We start from the raw sequence: 22,076 nt of genomic DNA, 5'->3' as shown, positions 1-22,076 counted from the left end.
GGGCAGAGAGCAAGGAGGTAAGGCGAGGAGGGGGTGGGCAGAGGAGGGAGTTCAGGGTGGTGAAGAGATGCTGTGGATTTGAGGACTGAGATGAGATGAGGTGCTTGAAGAATGACTGTTCTATAATTCTAGGGATACCGTGTCTGCATACAAATTCCTGAACAATCTTTTTAGCAGTAAAAACAGCAGTATTATTGGCAGTTGGATATGCCTCTACCCAATTAGAAAACACATCGGTACAAACTAATACATACTTGAGATTCCTGCAGGGTGGTAATTGGATGAAATCAATTTGTATTACCTGAAAAGGACCATCTGTCAGAGGGATATGAGATGGCTCAGTTGGTATTGTCTTCCCAACATTTTTCCTCAAGCAGGTTAGGCAGGACATTGCTTTCTTTTCAGCTTGGGAAGAAAAGCCTGGGGCACACCAATATGCTCTGACTAACTTGCACATACCTTGTTTTCCCAGATGAGTCAGACCATGCGCTGCCTCAGCCAGGCTTGGGTAATATGCCCTGGGAGCAACAGGCTTACCTTGTCCATCTCTCCAGAGTCCAGAGAACTCTTGACCACATCCCTTTGATCTCCAGACTGCCTTTTCCTGTACGGAACACAAATTTTGCATCTCAATCAATTTCTGGGTGTCAATTATTTGGAAAACCATCATGTTATCAAGTTGCATGTTTACTTTTACCCCTGCTGCCCATTTGGCAGCTTTGTCTACTCTGTTATTGCCCAGTGACACCGGGTCTTCTTCACATGTATGGGCTTTACATTTGATGACAGCTACTGCCTTTGGTAGCTGGATCGCTGTCAAGAGTCCTTTTATGTGGTGTGAGTGTGCCACTGGTGTGCCTGCTGCTGTCATAAAATTTTGAAGACGCCAAAGAGCCTCAAAATTGTATACTACTCCGAAGGCATACCTACAACCAGTATAGATATTAGCTGACTTACCTTCTGCCAGCTCACATGCTCTCCTTAATGCCACCAGTTCAGCTACCTGTGCTGAATGAGGTGGACCAAGTGGTTCAGCTTCTACAACATCCTCATCATCTACCACAGCATAACCTGTGCATAATTCTCCTGTGTCAGTTTGTCTATGACAACTCCCTTCCCTGTAAAATGTCACATCTACATTTTCTAATGGTGTATCACGTATGTCAGGTCTTGCAGTAAAGGTCTGATTCAAATATTCCATACAATCATGTGTATCAGTATACCTACAAAACCCACCTTCAACCAGCGACTCACCTATCTCCACCCTTTGTGCATCCTGAGGCACATATGGTAAATATGTTGCTGGGTTTAATGTACTGCACCATTTAATGGTGATATTTGCGGGTGCCATTAGGGCTAGTTCCCATTTTGTGAACCTAGCTGAAGAAACATGTCTGGTTTGGGCAGAATTCAGCAACGCAGATACAGCATGTGTTGTATAAACAATCATATCATGGCCTAATACTACATCCTCGCTCTTACTGACCAGAAGAGCAGTTGCTGCTACACTTCTTAAACACGTTGGGTGTGATCTTGACACAGTGTCCAATTGTGCACTGTAGTATGCTACAGGTCTATTAGCGTCACCATGTTTTTGTGTGAGGACACCTGCCGCACAGCCATCAGCCTCCGTACAATATAAATCAAAAGGTTTTTCGTGTTCTGGTATTCCCAATGCAGGTGCTCTTGTCAGACTGTCCTTAAGGTTACGGAAAGCCTGCTCTGTTTCCTCAGTGTGTGTGACACGGTCGGGTTTTGAGGATGCCACCACTTCCTGCAAAGGTAATGCCAAAATAGAAAAACCTTGGATCCACGTCCTGCAGTATCCACACATGCCCAAGAAGGTACGGATTTGCTGCTGGTTTTGTGGCAGTGTCACGGTCTGTATGGCCTGTATTCTGTCATTTGTCAAATGTCATAGCCCCAGGGTTAGACAGTGTCCCAAGTATTTAACCTTAGTCTGGCATGGCTGTAATTTGTCCTTAGCAACCTTGTGTCTTGTCTGTGAGAGATGAAGCAACAATAGTTTAGTATCATTTAAACATGACATAAATGAATCAGAGCACAAAAACAAATCATCTACATATTGAATTAGAACACATCCATTGCCTGGTTGAAAAGATTGCAAACAGTCGTGTAAAGCCTGATGGAAAATACTAGGGCTATCTATGAAACCATGGGGTAATCGTGTCCATGTATATTGTACCCACCTGTTGGTGAATGCAAAGAGATACTGACAGCCAGGATGAAGAGGGACAGAGAAGAAGGCAGAACATAGGTCAATGACAGTGAAATGGGTTGCAGATGGTGGAATTTGCATGAGGATGACAGCTGGATTGGGCACTATGGGGAATTGGCTCTCAAGTACTTTGTTTACACCCCTATGGTCCTGTACTACATTATTACCCCTCCCCCCAGCCTTCTTCACTGGAAAAATGGGACTATTAGCTGGGCTAGCTGTGCAAATTAAAATCCCCTGTTGTAACAACCTCTCAATTATTTTATAAACCCCTAGCTCTAACTCTGGTTTAAAAGAGTATTGAGGGATTTTTGGAGCTTGCCTATTACTTTTTAAATTTACCATTACAGGAGATACATTTGCCATCAATCCAGTGTCCTGTCCATCCTTGGTCCAAAGTGAACCCAGTATTTGAGGTAACATCTTTTACTTGGGATGGGCTTTGTTCTAAAACAGTAGAGTGAAGCATTAACCTTTGTGCAGTGTCCAATATATCCCTTACCTCATGCGCAACATTTTCTGGGATATCTAGGAATATACCATCAGGGGTACAATAAATGACACATCCCATTTTACACAACAAATCCCTTCCCAGTAGGTTAGTAGGAGCCGCTGCTGCCAGAAGAAAGGAATGCTTAGTTTGCAGCGGCCCTATAGTAACCTCTGCAGATTTGGTTAAAGGATAATGCTGCACTTTACCAGTTACTCCCATTGCTGGCACTGTCTTGTTGGTCACCTGTAAATTTGATGGAGAATTTAACATGGATCTGGTTGCCCCTGTGTCTACAAGAAAAGAGTGTTTAGTACCAGCTGTATCTACTGTCATTGTAGGTTCTTCCCTAGTACTCTCAGTTAACCTGACTGGCTGTAGACTACAGGTATGACCTGATCCCTAGATCTGACTATCATTCTCCAGTAAAGCATTCACGGCCACTATGTGGGCTGGCGACTGCTGAAAATATTCTACATTCTGCTGATATCCTTTTGGTGTTAACCTATGTATTTTCTTATTATTTGTCCCACAATTTCTCTCTTGACAGTATCTACTTATGTGTCCTTTCTGGTTACATTTGTAACATCTTGTATTGGAAGGTTGTCGCTGTGTAGGTTGTTGTGCGTGGAAAGTTTGTGGTTGTGTGTGGTATGTGGTTTGTGGCTGGGTATGTTGATGTGTTTTGTTGTTGCATGTGGTATGGGTTTGTTGGCTGTGTGTACATTCCTTCTAAAGCTTGAATGCTAACAGCCATTAGCTTCTCACTTTGTGTTTCTCTCTTCCTGAGGATGTTTTTATCATGTTCAATAGCTGACTCCCTGAGGGTATCTACAGTAATTCCTCTCCAGTTAGGCTGAGAGGTTTGAACCCTGATCTTTAGATTGTCTTTAAGACCATCCATAAGTAGTGTGACAGCTACTTCCCTGCGGTGTGTGTTGTCTTTTATATTCTCTATACTAGTATATTGGGTGATTGTCTGCAGTGCACGGGTGAAGTAATCTGCTGCAGACTCACTATCCTTCTGCCTTATGGTAAAAATTTTACTCCAGTTCACTACCACTGGAAAATATATGGCCAATTGGGTGACTATGCATGTAATGTTATCTTGGTTGTTCTCATCAGTTAAGGGACCATCTCCATCCAATACACAAACTGTGAGAAACTTTTTCACATCAGTATTGGATGGAAGACATGCCCGTAATACCACTCGCCAATCTTTGTTGGTTGGCTCATGAGCATTTGCCGAAATCTTTTACAAATTTTTGACACTTAGCTAATTCTTTTCTAGAGTCGGGAAAATCTGTCATTATTAAATGTAATTCTGCTCTCATACATGGACAATGCATTGCTACATCCCTTGTGGGTACTACACCATTTCCATCCGGATTCCCATTGGGAACTGTTATTGTCCAGACAGGATGGATGCCTACCACTTTGCTGTTTTTAAGATTACCTACGGGAACTTTTACCTTAGTACTCTGGGGGTTCAATCTGTTACTACAATGCACTGTACTACCTTCACCAATTTATACTGCTGGTACAACTGATGGGATCCCTTCTGCTGATACAGCTGGTGGGATCACTTCCCTTTCTGGGTTCAGTGATGTTTCTAACAGATTTACTGCATATGCAATGGCTGACATTTCAACAGGTTCATCATCTACACACACATTTTCCTTATGATTACTCAGGATAGGGGGCCTGATTCAGAGACGGATGCTCTGAAAGAGCGCTCGCTCTGAATCAGGGAATTTTTTTTGGGAGCGGCCTCCTGGCCATTCACATAGCTGTGGCCAGAGAACCTAACTGATCAATGGGCTCTGCGACTACTATTGAGGGCCCTTGTTTTCTTTGAGGTACAAAATCCCTGTCCTCGCTGCAATACACACTCAGCAGCTGTTAGGATTTGCGGTTAGCAAATCATCTTGGTGGCAATTCCCAGTCTTAGTTGTTACTGGGATTCTACATCATGTCCTATCCTTGTTTTGGCTTTTTGCAAGAAGCTGGAAATCCTCTCTTGTCTGTGTCAATTCATTGCCTGTCATTCAGATCTGTCTATGTTGTTTCATGTGTTCACTAATTAACTAGCTCTTTCGTTGCAGAGCAGGTACACACATGCCTTTTAATTAGGAATCACTCTCCAGGAATGGTCTCTGATTGGATCCTGCATCTCATAAGTATATCCACCGAGCCCTGATTTCATTGCCGATTATACTATGTCACTACCAGTGTATGTTTGCTGTGTTCAGTTTCTAGTGCTTGCCGGTCTACTGAGTACTTTGATTATTGAATCTGGATCCTGTCTGCATTTATCTTGTTACCTGCAGTGTTTCCACCTCACTGCCTCCATTATGTGTTACTGCAGCATCTGAATCCACCTGTCTGCTTTAGGCCCCTGCCTAGACCATCTCAGCTGCTTGTGTCAACCGGGCGACACAGGCTGTGATACAGAGTGTCTGTGAGTTCCCCCAGCCTGACTGCAGAGTCAGGTTGCTCCTCTTCTCCTGTTCACTGAACTCCCACACGGCTTCCTAGCTGCTCCAAGTAGCTTCTGTGCTACCACCTATCTCCAAACGGCTTCCTGGCTGCATTCAGCAGCTCCCGTGCTGCCAACATTCACCATACGGCTTCTTAGCTGCTCCAAGTAGCTTCCGTGCTAGCACCAATCTCCAAACGGCTTCCTAGCCATATCCAGCAGCTCCCATGCTGCCAACGTTCATCCTACGGCAATTACCCCAACATCGGCACCATTGCTGCAACATCGGTGCACTTGCCACACCATCGGCTCTCAAAGCCATTATCAAACCACATTGCCGCACCATCTGCACCATTGCCTCACCATCGGCACACTTGCCGCACCATCGGCTCTCCAAGCCATTATTAACCATAGACTGTTTATCTACGGCTATTGCCACACCATTGGTGCACCATCGGCATAATTGCCGCACCATCGGCATCACTACCGCATCATCAGCACCATTGCTGCACCATCAGCACAGCTGCCACACCATTGGCTCCCAAGCTATTGTCCAAAAAACCAAACTGTACTCTCACAACATCTGGACCATCGATATCCTAATCATCATCAACTGTGTCAGTCCTAACTGTACATTCTACTACCTCGAGCATAAGTCCAGGCAGCCTAAGTACCGGTGAACGTATCCTAGTTCTAAGGGAACAACGGGCGGTTGTTATTGGTGGAAGATCTCGCTAGCTGGGTTCTTGTAGTGTCACATGGAGTAGGCATCAGAATTCATAACATTAGCTTTCTGCCTTGTCAAACACCTACCGAGTCTTTAGGTCCGACACACGGTACCTAGCCTAGGCCCCACACACAGTAGTGCCTATTCACATTACAATCACATGTTTGCTTTCATACACCTTTAGTTTTCTGTGCAGAAAATAGACCTTTCACTAGTATGGCAGTATGATTGAGAGGTTTTAAACAATGTAATCACGCTATCAATACAACAATACTATCAGAACAATTGTTTGAACACGTGGCAGCAATACAGGAAATACACATACGCTATTGTGTGACTCACACTCTAGCGCCAAGACAGACAATGAAAGAAATGAACTTTTCTCTCCCATCCCCAAGTCCTAGTCAGCACTCCTTGAAATCATACAATAATGGATATCGTTTCACAGCACTAGATGGTACAGGTTTTGAACATAGTGCGTTCTTCCACCCTTAGTTGAGAAATCGAGATCCATACGCTATCGTGCGAATCTTGGTAGCGTGACCTCCAAAACTATGAGCCCCCAACTATTGATACCCCTTAATCGCTATACCTATATGTCGCTATTTAGCGCTACGAGTCGCATAAGAAATATTTGCTTTCCAATCCAATTGTGGTTCCAAAGCACAAAAAGTTATATTATTCAATGAAAAGTATAACGCGCTGTGATCTAGACAATTAGATCAAAAAGCAAGTAAATACAAAGGTACAAGCCGATACATACACGTGCGCACTGGTCCCAGTATCCAGTCATCAATCCAGAAGCCTGTGGTCATCCAAAGAGAATGGCTGCATACTATAATAAGTACTCAGGTTATATACCTTACAGAGTTCAGCTCTAACAAAGAAACTAGTTGACAGATTTCCATTGGTTCTTGCTTCTGGACATTCTGGTATGATGCAGGTCATAGGTCAGTTCATACAGTGTCACTAGGGGTATGTCCCAGCTCCTCAGAAGTTTCTTTGTGTGTTTTTCCCATCGAAGAACTGGTTTAAACTAGCCAAAAGACACTACATACAGAGGTATTCATTCTAATCACTAATTCCCTATAATTCATAACTTGCGGACGCATGATGCGATCTCCTTGCCAATAGAACCGGAGATCTGCAAATAAACAGGGATTTAGAATGGTACCAAACATGACTTGTCTACTAGTTTATACACCTTAAATATCAAATACATTACTTTCACAACATAAGCATTTGCTAAGAAAACCTCTAATATTAAGCTTAATATGAAGGAACCTTTTTATAAGTGCTTGCATGTGTGAGTGTGAGAATATTGTGTACTTTCGCTAGTATTCATTGTGCATCTTGTATATTTTATATGTATTATCTAATGTGCGTATAGGTTTTGATTGGACTTTCAACAATATGCAGTAGTTAAGCAGACGCACAACGCTAATAACCAAGTATAGCGTCGTACCCGATGGTATTGTGCTGATGACGCAAAATGGTGTCATCAGACGACGCAAATTGGCATTGTGCTGACGACGCAAAATGGCATTGCCAGATATTATTTTAAAAGATTTGGGCTCAGCCAATCATCCGACTTCAAAATAACCCTAACCCTCCCTTAGGGGTGCCTATCCCTAACCTCCCCCCCAAGTGCCTAACCCTAATCCCCCCTCTAAGTGCCTAAACTAACACCCCCCCTTCCCTGCCGCCTAAACCTAAGTTCCCTGGAGGGTGCTTAACCCTAACCTCTTCCCGGGGGTGCCTAACCCTAACCCTCCCTTCCCCTAGCCTAACCCTAACTGTCCCAGGGGGGGTGCCTAATCCTAAGTCCCCAGGGAGCCCTAAACCTAACCCTCCCCCTGCCGTGGCTGTCCGCGCCCGGCATCACTTCGATGCGGATGCCGGGTGTCGGTCTTCCGCCGTCTGGTTAATGACAGACGTCTAGATTTAGATGACTGTCATTAGTACCCCGTCGGGATTTGAACGTCTGGAAGCCGGCGGTCGGGATCTAAACCATCGGCTTCCAAACTACATCCCCCCAGGGATGATGGTGAGGTATTTACATTTTATGCATTGGAACTCTAATGATGCTAATTGGTTATGCAGGCTATTGGGGAATATTCTGCTAGATAGTAAAGCTATTATACAACACATTGAAGCAATAATACTGAGCAACGTGGGATTATGTTGGACATTGGGTTAAGTGTAAAAACTGCCATACATACTACATAGGCAGCTGTCACACTCCACAGTTGGCAATGAGATAGGATTAGGATTATAAGAAGAGCACTGTGCTATCTGTCATGGTGTAATGGTGCCTGTTATGTGGTGAGTGGTAAACTATGCCGGTCAGAGTTCATTGTTCATATATTCAATTTCCATGTTCTTATAGACAGATAAATACCATAGTAAATAAAAATGTAAAACACTTTGGTATAGCATAGGCTCAGAAGCTCTCCATCATTTTCTCGGGCCTAACCCTCTCCAATCTTCCCTAGCATAAGACTCGATAGCAGTCACAAAATAGTTAATGTCAAACGTTACCTTGAGGCTCTGCAGCTATAAATGCTTTATAAGATAAATGAAAAAAAGGTATAAACATATGGCAGAGTTGTCTCTCTTAGGGCTCTATATATCAATACAAACCGCAAGCTTTTGTTTTGTTTAGCTACTTCTTATAACAATGCATACTCAGGTACCAACCTTATTTGTCAATACATACATGTTCAGTGGTATCACCCTCTTCTTGGTTGCTAGCAGACTAACACTCCCTGCAAAGAGTTAACGTGAAATAATTGTTTTAGATAGTGGGCATCCATTGAACCTGAAGAGGCTTCACTGACCCTCCTTGATGTGCATAGTTACTACAGGATCTCATAACTGCATTACTAAGAGGTGAAAAGCTAGGCTTCTCGCCACTTGATAAATTGAGTTAAGCCACCATCCCCATAGAGGTCTATGTCGATAGCAGTAAAGTGAATTAAATATTGCAAGACTGGAGAATTATTTGATTTCTCCAGCAATTTAACTATTTGTTATATAAGTAGAAGCAGTGATAGAGCATTTTTCTGGCATTTACGTTGGCAAAATGGCTATTCAACAACTGATAAATAAAGCCTTTTGAATTACATATATTATCCAACTTTGTTCCGGTCAGTATATCTTGAAAATTAAAAGGATTAGCTGGGGTAGACTAAACCTAGGCCTACTAATAAAACTATGCAACTAACCTCTATATAACGTATTAATTAGGAGCCTGATTCAGAGATGTACACAAACCCAATAGTTTCCGTACATCTCCTATGGCAGGAGACTGCGTACGCGCATGACCTGTTCTGCACATGTGCAGAATGGGTCCTATGTCGTTGCACATTTTGGGGTGGGGAGGGGGCTGCCACTGAGTAAGTTTAGGCTTACACAGATGGTCACGATTGTGACCCAATGCTGCGATGCCAGCAGGAAGCGTCTTTCTCCTAAATTAGTGGTGCTTGGTGTCATGGGAACCCTAGTGACAACTTGGCTCTCATGTACAGGACATTGGTAGAGTGGAAAGTGCAATGTCCATAACGTGTAGACAGTAGAGATGTGCGCCGACCCCCGTGTTTTGGTTTGGGATCTGGATCTCTCCTGATTTTGGATCTGGATTGGTTTTGCCAAAACCTTACCTTTTAGGTTTTGGATCTGTATTTGTTCTTTAAAAAAATTATAAAAACAGCTAAAATCACATAAAATGGGCAAGTTTTTGTTCCCACAGTATTATTAACCTCAATAACATTTATTTCCACTTGTTTCCAGTCAAGTTTGACCACCTCACAGCTCACTATATTGTTTTCATCCATTTTAGGCCCAAAATATGCACCAAGCTAGCTGGCTGAATAAGCTATGCGGCAACATTGGGCGGCACAAAAACATGGCAGTTCAACTTCCAACATGGCACATCAGGAAACAAATGTTTTTATTATTCAAAAGAGGCCTGAGGGAGTTGGAGGCAGGGACAGGAAGGGTTTGGTAGTAAATTTAATTTAATTTTTTATTCCAAAGTAAATTTATGAGGGAGAAGGAGAGGAAGGAGCCATTTACAAAAAAATATTTTACTCATTCACATCAGTCCTTGCCCCAGAAGAATCCTTAAGCGCCATGCCTACTGCTGGGAGTGGATTTTCTCATCCCAGAAGGGGACCAGGAACACTTCTAGTAGTGCATTCCACATGAAAAAGCATTTCCCAACCTGTACAGGGACATTAAAAAAACATAGTTAGTGGCCTCCAAACTGCCACTTAACCAGCACAAAGATATTAAGGGGTAAATTTAATTTACTAAAGTGAGAGATTTTACAAGTGCGCAGCAGATATTGTGGACAAGCAGAACAGAGTAGCAAATGCCACATTTAAGATTTAAGGTTTAAGTCTTACGTTGTGTCTTGAGTGCCATGAATGCTGCTGGGAGTGGATTTTCATCCCTGAAGGGATGAAGACATTGTTTTTTCTTCCCAATGGACACAGATCTGAAGAGATGTAAATAACTACTGACAGGAAAAAGAGGCAATTTGGAGGCCCGTACACAAAACTGCCTTTGCTTTACCTGACCTGCCCACCTTCCAGTGTGTACTCAGAAAGAGTTTTCAGCACAGCCGGGAACCTTGTCAGTGATCTACCTGAGACTACTTCTCCAAAATGTGGAAAAGATGATGGCCATCAAAATGAACTGCAAATTCTATAAGAAAGACCTTTACCATCAATTACGTGCAAAAATTACAGAGGCACATGTAATGGTGGATTCCAGCGGGGACAAATTAATATTGTGTGAAGAAGATGTTGTATACATCACCCCAGATTATACCATCACCCAAGCTTATATTGTCATCCCATCCTGTGTTGTGTATAAATTACAGCTGCGCTCCCTGTTAGATTGGGGATTCATTGTCCACTTTAGTGGATATGAGCTCCATTTTAGCCCATATCATCTCCACCCTACACATCTTCTGACCTGCGCTACAGGAAGAGCAGCTGCACTCTGGAATACGGTTGCATGGAGTTGCCCCTCTGACTCACTGAATTGGTAGAGGGGCCATAGGTAGGGAGTAGGGACACTATAATCAAAGAACACAGTTTTAGCTGCTTTATTCCATTTTTTAAGCAATATCCTCTATTTTTACCTTTGAACACGTTTATGCAAATCTCAGCAGAGACATTTGTGATGCCATGGCTAATGTGCACACACACACAGAAAAAAAACACATTGATTCACTAATAATTTTTGGGGTGGCTCTTGGGAGGGAGAGCACCCGAATGAGGCACCAGTCTCTTGATAAACAACACAGGCAGCACCCCTGCACAGCTACGTTGCTGGTGATAAGTGTGGCTAACACGCACACACACACAAAAAAAAACACATTGATTGATTTGATTGATTGGTCTAATTAATTTTTAGCACCCGAACGAGGCAGCAGCATCTTGATAAATGAAACAGGCAGCACCCCTGCGTGGCTACGTTGCTGATGTTAAGTGTGGCTAGTGCGCACACAAAAAAAACACATTGATTGATTTTGATTGATTGAATTAATTTTAGGGGGCACTTGGGAGGGAGAGCACCCGAACGAAGCAGCAGCCTCTTGATAAATGACACAGGGAGCACAGCACCCCTGCGCACCTACGTTGCTGATAAGTGTGGTTAACATACACACACAAAATTCTTTTTTATTTTTTTTACATGACAGGTGTGGCTAACACGCACCCACACAAAAAAAAAAAATATTTTTACACACGGCAGGTGTGGCTATCACGCACACACACAAAAAATTGGTTTTATTTTTTTCACACTGGGGAGGAGGGGGGAAGCACCCCTGAATGAGGCAGCAGCCCCTTGATAAATGAGACACAGGCAACACCCCTGCGCACCTACATTGCTGATAATAATAAGTCTGGCTAATGCACACACAGAAATAAAAAATATATTTTAATTTTTTACACACTGGGGGTGAAGAGCACCCCTGATGGACAGAGCACCTCCTGGACAACACAACAGAACAGCCAGCCCCTGTGAACAACAACAGTGAGCCAGCCCCTATGGACAGGACAACAGCCAGCCCCTATATGGACAACAGCCAGCCCCTATGGATAACAGCCAGCCCCTATGGATGACAGCCAGCCAGCCCCTATATGGATTATGTTATGGACAACAGCCAGCCAACCCCTATGGACAGGACAACCTCACAACAGCCAGCCAGCCCCTATGGACATTAAGCAGCCAGCCCCTGAGTGACTGACAATGACAACACAACTGTAGTCAGCCCCTATGCACAGAAGCATAGCACAGCTCCTAGCTTCCTCCCTCTTCACTCTCTACAGCCGGAATGAAAACTGGTGGTGATCGCGGGACCTTTCATACAATCCAAAACCTGCGAGAATCCGACAGCGGGATGATGACGTTTTGCCTCGTCTTGAGATCCGAATCTGGCGGGAAAACCCGAGCTGACTCGAATCTGACTCGGTTCCCCTAAGTTCGGGTAGTTTGGGAACTCTGAGATCCGAATCCGCTCATCTCTAATAGACAGTAGTATGTAAAGTATACTGTGTAGTATACACAGTATACTTCACCCATCACCCATGACCCATGAGCACTTAATGACTCATGGGTGATGCTTTATTAGGGAATATGGAGGCATCTGTGTGAAAAAAGTTAATAACAAGTTTGTTCTTCTTGGTTACTAGAGAATATTTGCTACAGTGTCTACTGTGCAGTTTTAAACTTTATGGTGTAATTATCACCCTATGGTGCATGGAGTGCAGCACCCATGTGTGTGTTAGCCAGAATATATACTGTCAGGTTGCGGCCTAGGATCGGCCGTTACTAACCCCAGCACCGGCTTCCCCTGACTTCTCAAGCGGTCAGACGTCTGGTGCGGCGGCGGGTGACATGCTGAGCATTATGCCTAGGGACTGCGTGGACATTCATGTGTTGCTCCATGACTTGGTTCCTGCGAGTGCCGTCATGGACGCGGCCATGACAGTCTTCATCACCTGAAAATACCATACAATATGAAGCGTTGGTTTATTATTGCTTTATCTCAGCTGGAAGCACAAACATTTCAAAATATAACATATGTTGCTATAGACCAAATACTATATGAAATGTTTTCCATTGATACCCTTACATACGTAGAAGGCACAGAAATACAATAGCTAAATAAAAACCTGTTTTAGTGCCCAGAGATAAATATCATCACAGAATAAGCAGCTACTGTAGAAATTCTTCTAAAAGTAGATAGTAAAAAATAAAATCAATGATTTCATGTTTTTCATGATATATAAGATGTCATTTTCACATGCAGTAATTTAGCTTTATATTCAGAAGGCATTGAAAACAATTGCCAAAAATGCTCTAATTTAGTATTATATAAACAGGAAATTCAAATAGTGATCATAGGACAGCAGTATCATAAGCTAGATTGTGTTATGTGCAATACTAGATATACTATACTACAAACACATCTATTAACTTGTACTCAATCATATTTCGCTTTAAGATTAGACTCTGTTCTCATCACAGACAAAGATGTGAGATGATAATATAGCTGATATGTAATATAACCAGATTTATAGATCATTCATACTAGAACTATGAAATAATAGGCACTGAAACATAAAAGCACAGTGGTAATTCGGTAATCATTTAATGCAAAAGTTTTGCAAAGATAACTTGAGTGGATCATAAATGTAAATGCTAATGGTGAATATGGATTAAACATAAATATTGAATATTCTGTTGGATTATGAATTCATAGAGGTAAATTACTAATTGTTTACTTTGCTAGTAATAGTATTGTAAGGTATTAAAATAAAGCACATCACTAAAGATGCAATTGTCAGATACCATCTCCATTTGTACTGTACAGTAGTTGTATTTTTGTAAGACTAGACGAGAGCTGTGTAAGCTATATAGCCTTTAGCTGGTAACAAAACTGTATCAGAACCTCTATATACCCCTGCCTATACCTTCTGAAAACCTTCCTATAAACCTCTAAAAATAACGCTAATTGCATACGCAGTCTGACCGCAAATAAAGACAGGAGTGGAATCTGTGGTTCCAATGCACAAGTATTATTCAGGTAAAAGTACAGTCAGTTACACACAATTGATACATACACAATTTAGGCGTAAAAGGAAATATTACAGACCCAAGTACAGTATACATACGCTGCGCCTCCGGACCCAGAGATAGACCTCAGACTAGAGACCCTCAGTACATACAGCATTCAGCATGGACTCCCTAACCAGTATTCGGGCACATGTATTTATCCCCCCCCAGACTAAAACAGGACAAAAGGGAAATTTCCTGCTGATGTCATTGGTTCCCAGAGGAGAAACACACTGTATGTTACCGCACATTTAACAGGCTGGTTAAAATAGAATCCCCCTGCCTCTAACAGCAGGGGAATCTTTCTAATAACGCCTCCTTAGTTTACAAAGAAAATAGATCTCAGACTGCACATTCTGGACATATATATATAATTGGAGGTGCTACCTGTGGAGACCATTGATATATACACAAAGAAAAAATACAGGTGCACAACTCCAAATTAACTGATTATATATAAATAAATACATTTTGCAGTAAATACAATAGAGGTTTTTGGCATAATCTTGGCCAAGCTTATGGGCCTGCCCACCATATCCGGGTAACCTCTTGTCGGGCAGGTCCCTAACATACTAAGGCTCAAAACGTACGCATCAGAACAAGACCAAACACACCTTGCTTATCATGTATAATACCTTAGTTATCAAAAACCTTTATTTCTCAGCATTTAAACTAACTAAACCAACTTGAATCATACATTTGATGCTTATTGAACCTTATGAGTGAATATGAAATGTGTGGGTGTTCAGGGTTTGGTATAAGGATGCTAGTTAACTTGGGACAGATGCGTGCGCATAAAGCTACTTTTTCAGCGGTTTCATATAAAGTCTTATGCATTCGCTAATATGCGACTAGTTAATAGTGCTCTTGTGAGTATTATTGTGTGTATGAGAAATGATGAAAGAAGCGATTGCATTGTGCAAATATAAATATCGCCACATGTACTATATTGTGAGTTCACCTAAAATGGCCATTCGCAAAATGGCGTCTTGCGATCGCATTTCTAAAATGGAGTCTTGCGGCCATTCGCAAGATGGCGTCACTGCGATTAAATTTTAAACTGAACTTGTCTCAGCCAATTATTCAGCTTCGACAGTCCACCCTTTGATAGCAAACAACATGCTATCACAATTTGCTATTTAAATTTATTTTAGGCTTACATTTACATATTATTTAGTGTTATTCTGGGATGGCACAAGGTGGTTCTTAATCCATCAATAATGTGTCTCTGGGTGGGGACATAAAACTACTATTATACGCACACCACGGATCTTGGGAGATCATGTGACAGGTGTGGGGATGCACCAGTCTTATAACAGCAGTCTTGAAGGGGAATTTTAGACTTTACATTGTCTGAGGTGTTCTATAAATAACATTTCAATAATATCTTCTATGCATGTCTAAATATTATACATTTAAATGATGGTACTTCCTAGCTTAGGGTTGTAATGCAGTTCTGTATCTACCTCGGTATACATATTGTCATTTCTGACCACCATCATAGTTTCATTCTTTCGTTTCACTCTGTTTTTACCTTTTCCACACTTCAGCACAATAGGAACACACTGGACGCATATGCCAATTACTATGATGACAATCAGTATAAGGATCAAGAATTTGCCTATGCTGGCGATCACTTCCTGGACCCATTCCCCTAGACCTGAGAACCATTTCACTGGGTTCAGCCATGACACCCATCCTTCTATCTTTTCCCCTGCTTCAGCCACTGATGCGTTATGGTTCTTATGAAATTCCCACTTTAGCTGCAGAATGTCATCCATCTTCTGGTCTATCACCTCCTTAGGGTTGCTGGTATCATTGGTGACATAAGTGAAACATTTTACTCCAAATTGGGTGGCTAACGTTACGCAATACCATCCAGTAACAGCAGTTAAATAATTCAACACTAGCCTGTGTTGCACTAGTTCTTTCTTGTATGCTTGCAATTCTCTCCGTGTGTACCTGAATGTGTCATCGTACATCTCGGTGATATTATCTATTAATTTAGCAAGTTCCTGGATATATCTAAAATTTAATGTACCCCTAACAATTCTGGTGGGATCCAGGGCAACTAAAACTTGGAAGCCAGTTGTCTCACTGATTAACTGAGTGGCTTTATGCATATCACCAGGTATCATATTTTTCTTGCCTCTGTGTTCATATTGTGTGTGAAGATATGGTGACGGTGTGTTTTTATGTATTCCCAACATTTCAACATGTGTGAGGGTCATAACTTCTGGGACTACTCTTCCCAGATAACACAAACCTTCGGAACTCGGGGAGAGCCATTTATACGCTTTTCTTCCACATATAAAATATACATTATCAGGGAGAACATAAGAAATGGTATGCATCATTATCATTAAACACATTTCTCTTGCAAACAATCCTATCTCAGGCTCTTCCATCTGGTATATGCAAGTTTCTGGTTGTATTATTTTAGCACAATAACAATCTGGTACTATACCAATCATTTCTTTGGTGGAACTCAATGTATACCGGTACCTAAAATGTTTCCCACTTGATTTAATTGAGCGTAACAGATCATAGTTTATGGACTCATTATCAGCTCTTTGTGAGAAGGTCATCGTCTGATTATTGCCCGTCACTTCCCAACCTCCGGGTTTATTGGGGTTGGTTGTGTTTAAACACAAAAGTGGTCTATCTACTTGGAATTGATAGAGTTTGAAATGAGGTGGTTTGGATGAGAGGAATTTTCCATCCAATGTTTTCCCTTTTTGTAATTCTAAAATTTCCGTGGTATTCAGCGGAAATGGAACCAACCCTACATTATGCTGTCCCTGTGGCACATGTGAACACACCCAGCAATCAGTTTGATTTAACACTTTGCCTACCATGCTATGATAATCCTCTAGAGGATACCCACCCCAGTACGGATTATATTTAGGTTGGGACCGTTGGATGTACCTCGAGTCAGTGTAAATGTTAGCAGATTTGCCTGCTGCCAGTTCACATGCTCTAGTCAGTGCTACTAACTCTGCCACCTGGGCTGAGTGAGGAGGACCGAGAGGTTTAGCTTCCATGATGTCTGAGTCCTTTACAACAGCATAACCTGTACATAATTCACCTGTGTCTGTTTGTCTATGACAACTCCCATCCGTATAGAAAGTTACATCCACATTCTCTAAAGGTGTGTCATGTATGTTAGGTCTAGCAGTAAAGGTCTGATTCAGATATGTCATACAATCGTGAGTATCATCATGTCTGCTGAACTCACCTCCCGCCAGCAACTCTTCTCCTTCCACCCTTTGTACATCATGTTGTACATATGGTAGGTATGTTGCTGGATTCAGCGTACTGCAACGTTTGACAGTAATATTTGCAGGAGCGATTAGAGCTAGTTCCCATTTGGTGAACCTAGCCGAGGAGACGTGTCTGGTTTGAGCTGAGTTCAAAAGAGCAGATACAGCATGGGGAGTGTAGACAATCATATCATGGCCCAATACTATGTCCTCACTTTTACTCACCAATAAAGCGGTAGCTGCTACACTTCTCAAACAGGTGGGGAGTGATCTTGCTACCGTGTCCAATTGGGCACTGTAGTATGCTACGGGCCTACTGGCATCACCATGTTTTTGTGTAAGGACACCTGCAGCACAACCATCGGCTTCCGTACAATATAAATCAAAAGGTTTTTCATAATCGGGTATTCCCAATGCAGGAGCTTTTGTCAGACTATCCTTAAGATTAAGAAAAGCCTGTTCTGATTCCTCAGTGTGTATGAAGCGATCGGGCTTTGAGGAAGAGACTAGTTCCTGTAAAGGCAAGGCCAAAATAGAAAAACCTGGGATCCACATTTGGCAATATCCACACATTCCCAAGAAGGTATGAATTTGCTGTTGATTCTGTGGCAGTGTCATGTTTTGTATGGCCTGGATTCTATCATTTGTGAGATGTCGTAACCCCTGGGTTAGGCAGTGTCCCAAATATTTTACTCTGGGCTGGCACGGCTGTAACTTGTCCTTAGCCACTTTGTGTCCTGTATGCGAGAGATTAAGTAACAAAAGTTTAGTATCATTCACACAAGACATAAAGAGTCAGAACATAGCAATAAATCGTCCACATATTGAATTAGAACTGATCCATTGGCAGGTTGAAAAGCTTGTAAACAGTCATGCAATGCCTGGGAGAAAATACTGGGGCTGTCTATGAAACCTTGGGGCAATCGTGTCCATGTATATTGCACACCTCTGTATGTGAATGCGAATAGATACTGACAGTCAGGGTGGAGAGGCACAGAGAAGAAAGCAGAACAGAGGTCAATGACAGTGAAATGGGTTGCATTTGGTGGGATCTGCATCAGGATGACAGCTGGATTTGGCACTACAGGGAATTGGCTCTCTACTACCTTATTAACACATCTAAGGTCTTGCACCAGCCTATAACCCCTCCCACCACTCTTCTTTACTGGAAAGATGGGACTGTTGGCTACACTAGCTGTACGAACTAAAATTCCCTGTTGCAATAATCGCTAAATTATTGGAAACACCCCTAGTTCTACTTCCTGTTTTAGTGGGTACTGGGGAATTTTTGGAGCTTGCCTACCGCCTTTTAAGTTTACCATTACTGGGCTTACGTTTGCCATTAATCCAGTGTCCTGTCCATCTTTTGTCCAAATGGAATCTGGAATTTGGGACAACATTTCATCTACTTGTGATGGATTTTCTTTTAAAACGGTAGAGTGATACATTATCCTTTGAGGAGTGTCTAACATATCCCGCACCTCGTATACCATTCTCTCTGGGATATCTAAATATACACCATCAGGGGTGCAATATATGACACATCCCATTTTACATACCAAGTCTCTGCCCAGCAGGTTAGTAGGAGCCGCGGCAGCCAGGAGAAAAGAATGTCTGGTATGCAATGGCCCAATACTAACCTCTGCGGACTTTGTTAAAGGATAACGTTCCACTTTACCTGTCACACCCATTGTTGGTATTGTCTCATTGGTCACTTGTAAATTAACGGGAGATTTCATCACTGACTTGGTCGCCCCTCTGTCTACAAGAAAAGGCTATTCAGTACCAGCTACATCAACCATCAAGACCGGTTCTTCCCTAGTACCTCACGTTAACCTGACTATCTGTAGACTACAGGTATGACCTGACCCCTAGCGTTGGCTACCATTTTCCAATAAAGCATTTACGGCCACAATTGGAGCTGGTGCTTGCTGAACATTTGCTGGCCTCTGTGCATATCCCTTATGGGGATATCTAGGTTTGCCCTGATGTGGGGTCCATACTCTTTTTACTGTGCAGTTTCTACTTAAGTGTCCTGTTTGTTTGCAATTAAAACATGTCTGTGATTCAGGTGAAAGCATGTGTTGTTGTGAAGTTTGAGCAGAGGGTAAAGGTGGTGGATATGGGTAAGGATAGGGAGGGTAAGGGTATTGTGGGTGATAAGAAGTAGGTGGATATCCTGGGACCTGTGGTTGCATTGGGTTAGTGGGATAGAGTTGTGTTTGTTGTTGAGTGGGATTAGTGAGAGCAACTTGTTCTGACATGAGTGTGTGTGCAAGTGCAAGCGTGTCTGTTGGTTGTGATGTTACCGTCATTCCCTCCAGAGCTTGTATACTGACAGCCATTAATTTTTCGCTCTGGGTCTCCCTCTTTTTTGAGATGTTTTTGTCATGTTCTATGGCAGACTCTATTAGGTTATCTATTGTAAGTCCCCTCCAGCCAGGCTGTAAGGTCTGAACCCGAGTTTTAAATTCTCTTTTAAACCGTCCATCAATATCGTGACTATCATTCCCCTGTGGTGAATGCTATCTTTAATATCTTCTATCCCAGTGTACTGGATGATAGCCTGCAGAGCCCTGTCGCAATAGTCTTCTGCAGTTTCACTCTCCTTTTGTTTGATTGTGAAGATTTTGTTCCAGTTAACTACTACTGGAAAATATACACCCAATTGAGTCACAATGCGGAAAATGTTACCTTGGTTTACTTGGTCTGTTAAGGGAACGTCGCCATCCAATACACAATCCGTGATAAATTTTGTCACATCGGTATTGCGTGGTAGACAGGCCCTTAACACCACACGCCAATCTTTATTAGTGGGCTCATGAGAACTACCCAAATTTCTCAAAAATCTTTGACATTTGGCTAATTCCTTTTTGGATCAGGGAAATTATTTATGATGGAATTTAGTTCTGCCCTTGTCCATGGACAATGCATTACTACTTTCCTCGTGGGCACTACACCGTTTGCATCCGCATTTCCATTTGGAACAGGTATTGTCCGAATGGGATGCAGACCGGCAGCGTTGCTACCTCTGACCTGGTTACCTGGCTGGGGGTTTAATCTGCTGCTGCTACGTATGGTATTAACAACTTCCTCAATGGGTGCAGAGTGTATTAACACTTCCCTTGCTGTTACCGATGGAGATGGCGGCACCACCCCTGATTGTGGTGATGCAGCATCTATCATTTGCACAGCATGGGAAATGGCAGACATTACAATAGGCTCGTCATCTACATCATAAACATTTTCTTTATGGTTACTTAAGAGGGGGTACAAATTACTTGTTACATTTTTATGGGTATTTTTGGTAACTGTACTTGCACCTCCATCCACATAAGGTGGGAAAGGTGAGCGTGAACTGCTGGCAATACTCTCCACTACGCTACCATGTGGCACATGCGCGCCAATTTGCGGCTTGCCCGTATTGCAACTCAGCGTCATGGATGTATTTTCTGGCAATGCGCTCACAACGCTAGTTTGCGTCGTTTGCACATTCTTAAGCCAAGCATCCCCTTCATGCTGCCATAGTTTTAAACATTCAAAATACTTTTTCTCTCGGGATTGCACCATACTGATGTGGCGCCCACACACCTGGATTTAGTAAGGCAACTTCCACACCTGGATAAGATTTGAAACAGGCAACTTCCACACCCGGATAAGCTTTAGTAAGGTAACTTCCAGACCTATGAGAGTTTATATGTCGGCCACTCTCACGCACCTCTATACAACAAAGACAACATGTACACCTGCTACTGTGTATAGAACGGTAAAGCTGCTTACCGAGCGGCTAGGCTAACCCTTGCACCTAGCCCTTAAGGATCATATGATACCCTTAACTTTGTTCAACAAGTATTCACTGTTACACACTTTTTTCCTGCACAGAAAAATACACGTTTAACCCAGATATTGGTAATAGAAAAAAAATGTAAACCTCAATGGCTTTGTTCAAACACGTGGCAGCAGAACCGGAAGTGCGTATACGCTATTGTGCGACCAGCCGCATACACAATTATGCGACTACCACACAACCGTATAATGACTTTTTAACTGCGTACGCAAAAAATGCATTTTAGCCGCGTACGCAATACTGCGGCACCCCTCTAAACGCAAGGTTCTATCAACAGAGGAAAACTAACTTTTTCCTCTCTTGTCCCTGGATTCTAGTCAGCTTCCTTAGTTCACACGGAGACGGATAGCGATCTTTCAGCACAAAGCGGTTGCAGGCAAACCCTGCATGTGGCCACTCCACCCTTTGCTGAAATATCGATGACCGTATGTACCGTGTGAGCAGGTAAGTGACTTCTTTACGAGCCCCCAACTAACAAAACTGGATCAGAACCTCTATATACCCCTGCCTATACCTTCGGAAAACCTTCCTATAAACCTCTAAAAATAACACTAATTGCGTACGCAGTCTGACCACAAATAAAGACAGGAGTGGAATCTGTGGTTCCAACGCACAAGTATTATTCAGGTAAAAGTACAGTCAGTTACACGCAATTGATACATACACAATTTAGGTGTAAAAGGAAATATTACAGACCCAAGTACAGTATACATACGCTGTGCCTCCGGACCCAGAGATAGACCTCGGACTAGAGACCCTCAGTACATACAGCATTCAGCATGGACTCCCTAACCAGTATTCGGGCACATGTATTTATCACCCCCAGACTAAAACAGGACAAAGGGGAAATTTCCTGCTGATGTCATTGGTTCCCAAAGGAGAAACTTATGTTACCGCA

The sequence above is a fragment of the Taudactylus pleione genome, unplaced genomic scaffold (genome assembly GCF_031769625.1).
Source record: "Taudactylus pleione unplaced genomic scaffold, aTauple2 ptg000609l, whole genome shotgun sequence".
Taxonomy (NCBI): Eukaryota; Metazoa; Chordata; class Amphibia; order Anura; family Myobatrachidae; genus Taudactylus; species Taudactylus pleione.
Note: the sequence above shows the minus strand (reverse complement) of the source record.